General features: G+C 43.8%; 1 long non-coding RNA gene across 1 annotated transcript in view; it reads right to left on the reverse strand.

The window, feature by feature from the left end:
- Positions 1-330: 330 nt before the first annotated feature.
- LOC110301011 overlaps positions 331-7,519 on the reverse strand; it is a 20,064-nt gene continuing 12,875 nt past the window's right edge. The window contains exons 2-3 of the long non-coding RNA XR_002378657.1: positions 1,148-1,391; positions 331-743 (exon numbers count right to left, since the gene is read on the reverse strand). This is a non-coding gene — a long non-coding RNA (uncharacterized LOC110301011). The remainder of the gene's footprint in view (positions 744-1,147; positions 1,392-7,519) is intronic.

The following is a 7,519-nucleotide window of genomic DNA, read 5'->3' on the forward strand; positions in this document are numbered from 1 at the left end:
GAGAGAGAGAGAGAGAGAGAGAGAGAGAGAGAGAGAGAGAGAGAATTAAACTAGAAATCACGAACTGAAGGATGCCTCAGGCATGTACTATTTGGAAATTATGCAACAAAGCTCTTAATAACAAATTAAAGAGACAGTCTCTTAAAAAATTAAAATGGAATGATAAGAAAAGTAACATAGTGGGTGGAGAGATAACTCAGTGGTTAAAATACCAGGGCAACTCAACTGCAAGCCAAAAATAAAAATAAGAAATAGAATACTACAAATTAGTGGACATGGAAACAACAAAAAATGTAAATTAATTAAATGCTAGCTTTTTTTTTTTTTTTAAGAAAAATAAGATTGTTTAAATTCTGGCCAAACTAATCAAGAAAAATTCACTCTCATTAACAAAAGAATAAATGTTAATTAGCGAGACTTATAAGCATTATCAGGATGATAACAGAAAACCTTTTATCTCACTGTTATGTTCTGAACAAGAAATGTGTGTGATTTTTTTTTTTTTCCTGAAAGAACGGAGGGCTATCAACCCGATAAGGCACCCACGACAGAAACATGCAACAGTCCAATCTTGCATAGTGACCCCGTGAGCTTCTTGGCTTCCATACAGGACAACAGTGAGGGGCTGTTTACAGGATGTGACGTCAATGGTAGCTGCATGCGGAAAGGTCCACCCAGCATGGCTGATGACCGTCAGAGGATGCATCCTTCGTGCTCCCTGAACAACTGAACCCAGCTTCCCTCTGCAGCAATTGTAACGTGCAACTTGTGAAGCTTGTAACTTCCGTTAGCTTCTGGGGCTTGTAAGTTTTGTTACCTGGCTGAACCTCCGGAGTCTCCCTCTGGGAGAGAATGTTTACTTTGGGGAAAACAGTTACACAACACTTCTACAGACTCCAATGTTGAGAGCTTGGCCCCCACTTGTAGAGCTGTTAAGGAAGGTGCTGGAACTTTGAGGAGGTGGAGCCTAGCTGGAGGAAACAGCTTTGGAGGCACCGCCTTGGGGGTCATATCTTGCTCTGGGCCTGCCTGCCTGCCCAACTGCTCGCCTGCCCATGCCCATCTGTCTGTCTGTGTTTGGCTGCTATGAGACTCTGCTCCACCCTAGCCTTCTACCGAGATGAAAGATCCCACAATCCCCACAGACCAAAAATAATGGAGACAGAAACTGGGGCTGAAAGCTTTGAAACTGTGAGCCAAAATAAATCTTCCCTCCTCTCAAGTGTTCTTCTCAGGTAATCGTCGCAGTGGTGAAAGTTAACACACGACCCTGTGCACAGCTTTAGGAAGAGCTTTGTGTATTTGATAATACAGAAGAAATGGGAAAATGCCTTGAAAGATACCAATGTGCACAACTCCATCCGTAGGAAGCAGACATCCCGAGAAACTGTCTGGAAAAAAATTTAAATTCTGAGTTAAAAATATTTCCACAAAAACTTTCCAGTCCCAGATGGCTGCACTTGTGTTTTCTACTAAGCCTTTATGGAGAAAATAACGCCTGGTCTACATAGACTCCTCCGGAAAATAGAAAAGGCAGGCAGGCAGGCCTCCCAATTCACTCGGAAAGCCGGAGACGCCGTAAGAAAAGAAAAACTGACTGTTGTGAACACAGACGCAAATATCCTTTTTAAAATTAGCAAATTAGGGGCTACAGGGATGGCTCAGCAGTTGTGCGCACCTGTTGCTCTTGCAGAGGATGTGGGTTTTGTTCCCAGCACCCACAAGAGGACCCAAACACCTGTAACTCCAGCTCCCGGGGCCGGACACCCTCTTCCAGCCTCTGTGGGCACCAAGCACTCACGTGGCACACACACACACACACACACACACACACACACATGCAGGCAAAGCATTCGTGTATTTAAAATTAATACAATCTTTTAAATTAGCAAACTTAATTTTAAAGTGTATTTTAAAAAATGGTAATACAATAAGACCAAGTAAGATTTATGCCAAAGAGCTGGGCGTAGCGGCTCATGCCTTTAATCTCTGCACCTGGGAGGCAGAGGCAGGAGGATCGCTAAGTTAGAAGCTAGCCTGGCCTACATAGGGAGACACTGTCTCGGGAAAAACTAACAAGAAATGATTTATGCCAGAAATGCAAATTGAGTCAACATCAAGGTTCAGAAATCAAGCAATGTAATTCAGAATAGCAACACACTAAAAAAGAACTCTTGATTATCAAGGAAAAACATTTAATAAAATTTATTTCCCTCTTAATGATTTTTTTAAAACTTCTCACAAAAAATAAACAAGAATAAAAGTAAACAAAAGCAAAATTCCCCACCTGATAAGTGACACCTTCTAAGATATTTTAAATCCACTCACAACGCGGATGAGAGACTGAAGGATCCCTCCAGTGAATGGGAAGAGCAGAGTTCAGTCTTGGCATACCTATTCAGTACTATACTAGAGATACTCGTAAGTACAGTCAGACTGCGTGTGTGCGCATGTGTGTGTATATTTGTGTGAATGTATTTGTGTGTATGTGTATATATTTATGTGTATGTGTGTATGTATGTATGTTTGTGTATATGTATGTGTGTATATGTGCATATGTGTGTATGTATTTGTGTGTATGTGCATATGTTTGTGTCTGTGTGTATGTATGTATATGTGTGTATATGTATGTGCATGTATATGTTTGTGTGTATGTGTGTATTATATTTGTATATATATATATGTTTGTGTGTATATATGTGTGTGTACGTATATGTGTTTGTGTGTATATGTATATGCATGTATATGTGTGTATGTGTCTATTTTATTTGTGTATATATACATATGTATATGTTTGTGTGTATGTATATGTGTGTGTCTATGTGTTTGTGTGTATATGTATGTGCATATATATGTGTATGCATGTATATTTGTGTATATATATATGTATATGTTTGTGTGTATGTATATGTATATGTGTGTCTGTGTGTTTGTGTGTATATGTATGTGCATGTATATGTTTGTGTAAGTATATGTGTGTGTTTGTGTGTATATGTATGTGCATGTATATGTTTGTGTAAGTATATGTGTGTGTGTATATGTTTGTGTGCATGTCTGTGGGTGTGTGTGTGTGTGTGTGTGTGTACCTCTGTCTCCAGGGTTCCAGACATTCCTCTCTCACCTCTTCACCCTAAATTTCCTCCTCTCTTCACTGTGTTCTGTTTTTCTTTTCTTGAGGCCATCACGGCCAGAGCTGTCCCACACCTTCCTTCTCCACCCAGGAGATCCCTCAGCCACCCCAGCATTTACATTGGGATACCAGTGACTGTCCATATCTAAACCTCTCACTTATGGCTTCAGATCACCTTGACTGTAAGAATGAGTGGAAGGCCCACTTTCCAGGGAAGAAGACTGAAGCCCATGCCTGCCACACTAGGTCACACAGCCCATCCACAAGCAAGCAATGCCAGCATCAGCTTCACGTCTGTCAGGAGTCTGGTACCTGCTGAGGGGAACAGAGGCTCTGGAACCAGACAAAGCTGGGCCTGCGTCATCCTCGGCCACCTGCCACCTGTGTGACTGTGGACAATTCTCAGGCCTTCTCTGAGTTCCTGTTTCCTGTGTTTTGCTGTGAATGAAGTTGTCTGCCTCACAGGGCTGTCAATGGCAATCAGATGTATGAAGTCTGCAGCAATCTTCTACAAAGAGCTCATTTGATTTCTTTCTTGGTGAAGGCAAATTTGCTTAATGATTTTTGTGTCTTTCATCACTCATTTGGCCTTGAAACAGTAAAGCCTGAGTGTTCAAAGTCATATATGCGTATAAATACACATGGAAAACCACCGCTTGCAGTATTTCAAACCAGCCTTTTCCCTCATTTGTTTCCATTTCTTTTCCTCCCCTCATCCTCCTTGTCCCTGCACATAACCACACACCATTCCACAGGTTCTCCCTCTATAGAAAGCCTAATCCTGTTACTGTAAGAGTCAAGGAACTTCCTTAATGAATACCCCTAATCATAATGTATAATTGATGCCCAGCAGGGAACACACAGACAAGCTGGAAAGAGACAGAATGAGATGTATGTGAAGCATGGATACACACACACACACACACACACACACGACTCTGTCAGGTCAGTCCCCATACATGGTCAGAACCACCCTGTGAGCAACTATTGCCAACCAGAGCTCAACAGCAAGGGAGGGCAAGCCCAGGCCACTGCGGCAACCCCTGTCCTTCTGTCTCCTACATCCTTTTCCATGTGAGCCCATCTGGGCTTGGCTCTGAATGAGAAAGGCCACAGGCACATACAAAGCCCGAGCATCCTGGACATTGTTTTTGAAGGAGGCCCTCCCTGCACAGCCCCCAGGCTGGCAGAGGTGGAGCAGGCTAAACTCATGTGGCAGCTGGCCTTGGCTCGCTGGACAGATGGTGAACAAAACGTACAAAGGGGGCGAGTCACATAGCTCAATTCCCACAGGGAGCCCTGCCTTGCTGCCCTCGGAGGCACATGGTATCCTGGAAGCAATGGAATACTAAAGGGAGGGGAAATGGCCATTTGTGGAAAAATCCAATTTCTTCATTTAAATGCCATAGCCAAATCTTCTCCCACCCCCACCTGGTCATAGATGTAGAAACTGGCTTACAGGAATGCTTAACCCACTCAGGATTGAAACCAGGAAGTCTGCTTCCCAAACCCTACCATGCTCCATCTAATTCACCAGATTATTTCTAGATGGCGAATGGTAAACTTACGGCTTCTTGTAGACACTGTAGATTCAAAGAAAGGCATAATGCAAAAAGTACCCTGTGATATCAAAAGTGGAGACAACTGAAGCCAGATGCCAGACTACTTGACTCAACTCAGTCCCATTGTAATAGAAAAAAATGTAAAGCTCTGTTTCTCTTATGTTATGTGAGTACACTGTCACTGGCTTCAGACACACCAGAAGAGGGCATCATATCTGATTACAGATGATTGTGAGTCACCTTGTGGTTGCTGGGAATTGAACTCAGGACCTTTGAAAGAGCAGTCAGTGCTCTTAACCGCTGAGCCATCTCTCCAGCACTGAAGTATTTTTTACATGCTTAAAAAAAATTTTTTTTTTAAAGAGTTTTGACTGAGCACACTTGGACTGCCAGGCCCACTGGATGAATTCGATAAACACCTTTTGGTGACCTACCCAGTTTCCATGTAGCAGAATACATCAGCCTCCTAGTTTTATTGTTACAATTATTATTGGCAGTTCTAAGGCTACCTGAGGCCAGGATGGGGAGAAGATGGTGATGTACCATACTATTACAACGCACACATATGCAGGCTCTAGGGGACTCTGAAGTCTGAGGTCCGTGTCCACACAAAAGGAAGGGATGCAATTCACCAGAGAGAATGCAGGATCAGCTTCCTTCACCCCAGGTTTGAGTGACAGGAACTTGATAGAACGCACTGAGACCTCAGGTAGGCATCTTCATTTACAGATGAGGAAGTGGAGGACAGGTCATGGTGAAGGGATAGAGGGATCAAGTCCCTCCCCTTTGGTAGCAACAGTGAGCTGTTGCCTGCCCCACTCAGCTGCTGTGGTTTAAGGGAAGCTGTGTAGCTCTAGGGATGGAGGACTGACCAAGCTGCCCCCTCACAGCTTTCAATTCCTGGATCATAGAGGTACGGTTTGATGCAAGTCAGCCAAGGAAAAGGGGATTCTGGGACTGATCATATTGGGAGAGGGAAGACCCTCCTGGCTGGAACCGGGGAAAAAAAAAAAAAAAAAGACAGAGAGGTAGTGGACTTCCAGAGGTCGGGCTTCCTGATGAATAACCTCAGAGACCAGGGGCCGAGAGATCAATGTGTCAGTTGGGTGTGGAGCTTTACAGCAATCCAGTTTGGGGTTAACTCATCAGCTCTCTTTTTCTAGCATTTTTCCATTATTTTCCTGAGCCTCCTTCTATGCTTTGTAACCTCTAGTCAGGTGGGAGGGCTAATGTATTCCTCAGACAGGCCATGACCCTTGACCGTCAGGCCCAGGAAGGCCTTGGAGGGGCTGAGCACAGGGCATACACACAGGCAGCTTCCCACAGCCCTGGCAGGAGGGTGTGCCCCTAACTTCCGGATGCTCTTCCATTTTTCCTCCAGCCTCCTCTCACGGGCTGTTTCTGCTGGAGCATTTTAAAGTGAACCTAGATATATCATATCACTGCACTTCCAACAAAAACTTAAGAAAAAATAAACAAAAAAACATCGAGATTGGCTTAATAACATCAGGTGACCTGCCAGTGTGAACAGGGGAACTTCTCCATGGTCCCACCTCTAGGTAAAGGGCTGAGGGTTGGCCGGTGCCTGCTGGTAGAGCCAGAAGCCGTTCCCTCTAGGAGTGTCTCACATGCAGGTGTTGTCCAATCCCGAGCTGCCAGCCCTGGACACATGAATATGAGCAACACTAAATGTATGCAGTAGGTTGTATATCATCATAATAAAGAAGATAACAGGAATTTGGAGTTTGAAGGGAAAGGGTACACAAAGGATTTCAGGGTGGGGGATGGTGGTACAGATGTGCCACTCATGTGAGGGTCTCAATAAAATAGAACTTAGCTAACTCAATATTTAAAAGTTAAGAACATTAGAAAATGTCACAATTGTACTCCCAGTGATGGCTATTAAAACCTGTCTTTTCCAGGTTCATAATTCCCGCTTTGTCTTCTTAAGTGTCTTTCTGCTGTTGGCTTTTCTAAATGAGAATCCTTGGTCTCATGCTCTTAGCTGTCTTTGGTGCCTCCCACATCATCTGAATCTGCATCCACACCCAGTTCTACATCTCGCCCCACCCCATCTATAGACTGAAGAAACCAATCCATTTCACCTGCAGATGCCCCAGCCCCCAGGACCTGAAGGACTGTGTCCCCACACCGTTTCCTAATATGCTCTTTTACACCTAAAAGTGGAGGGATGACAGGAAGGCTTGGTTTCCATCAGGTTAAAGTACTGTTTGCCAGGTGGCTGGGTAGTTTCTGTGACCTCTCACCTAGAAGCACATGACGCCAGGGTAGTGTTAAGGCTTGTTAAAGCTCAAGGTTTCAATCATCTGTATTTATCCATCACTGCATGACCTCAGCTTGCTTCAGATCATGAATGGCTGTGGCTCAGATCCATGGTGGCCTTGGGACTTGCAAAACGTGGGGATCCAGGGAGTTCTGATTCAACCATTTATTAGCTATGATTATCCTATAAAGGTAAAATAACCATCAATTATTTGATTACTTTGGGATATAGTCTACCCAGTGAAGTCAGAATACATATTTCTACTTGATTCTTTCGTTTACCTTTTCAACAGTAAATGAGAAAACCAGAGTAAGTGTTCACTGTCATTTTACAGTGTGTTAACACTGGAGGCCAGAGGAGACAGCTCAGTAAGTAAAATGCTTCCTGAACAACCGTGAGGACCTAAGTTCAAGTCTTCAGCACCCACATAAAGAATCAGATTCATCCTTGTGCACCTGTAATCTCTGTGCACCTGTAATCTCTGTGCACCTGTAATCTCTGTGCACCTGTAATCTCTGTGCACCTGTAATCTCTGTGCACCTG

This window comes from Mus caroli, chromosome 9 (assembly GCF_900094665.2).
Source record: "Mus caroli chromosome 9, CAROLI_EIJ_v1.1, whole genome shotgun sequence".
In the NCBI taxonomy this organism is placed as follows: Eukaryota; Metazoa; Chordata; class Mammalia; order Rodentia; family Muridae; genus Mus; species Mus caroli.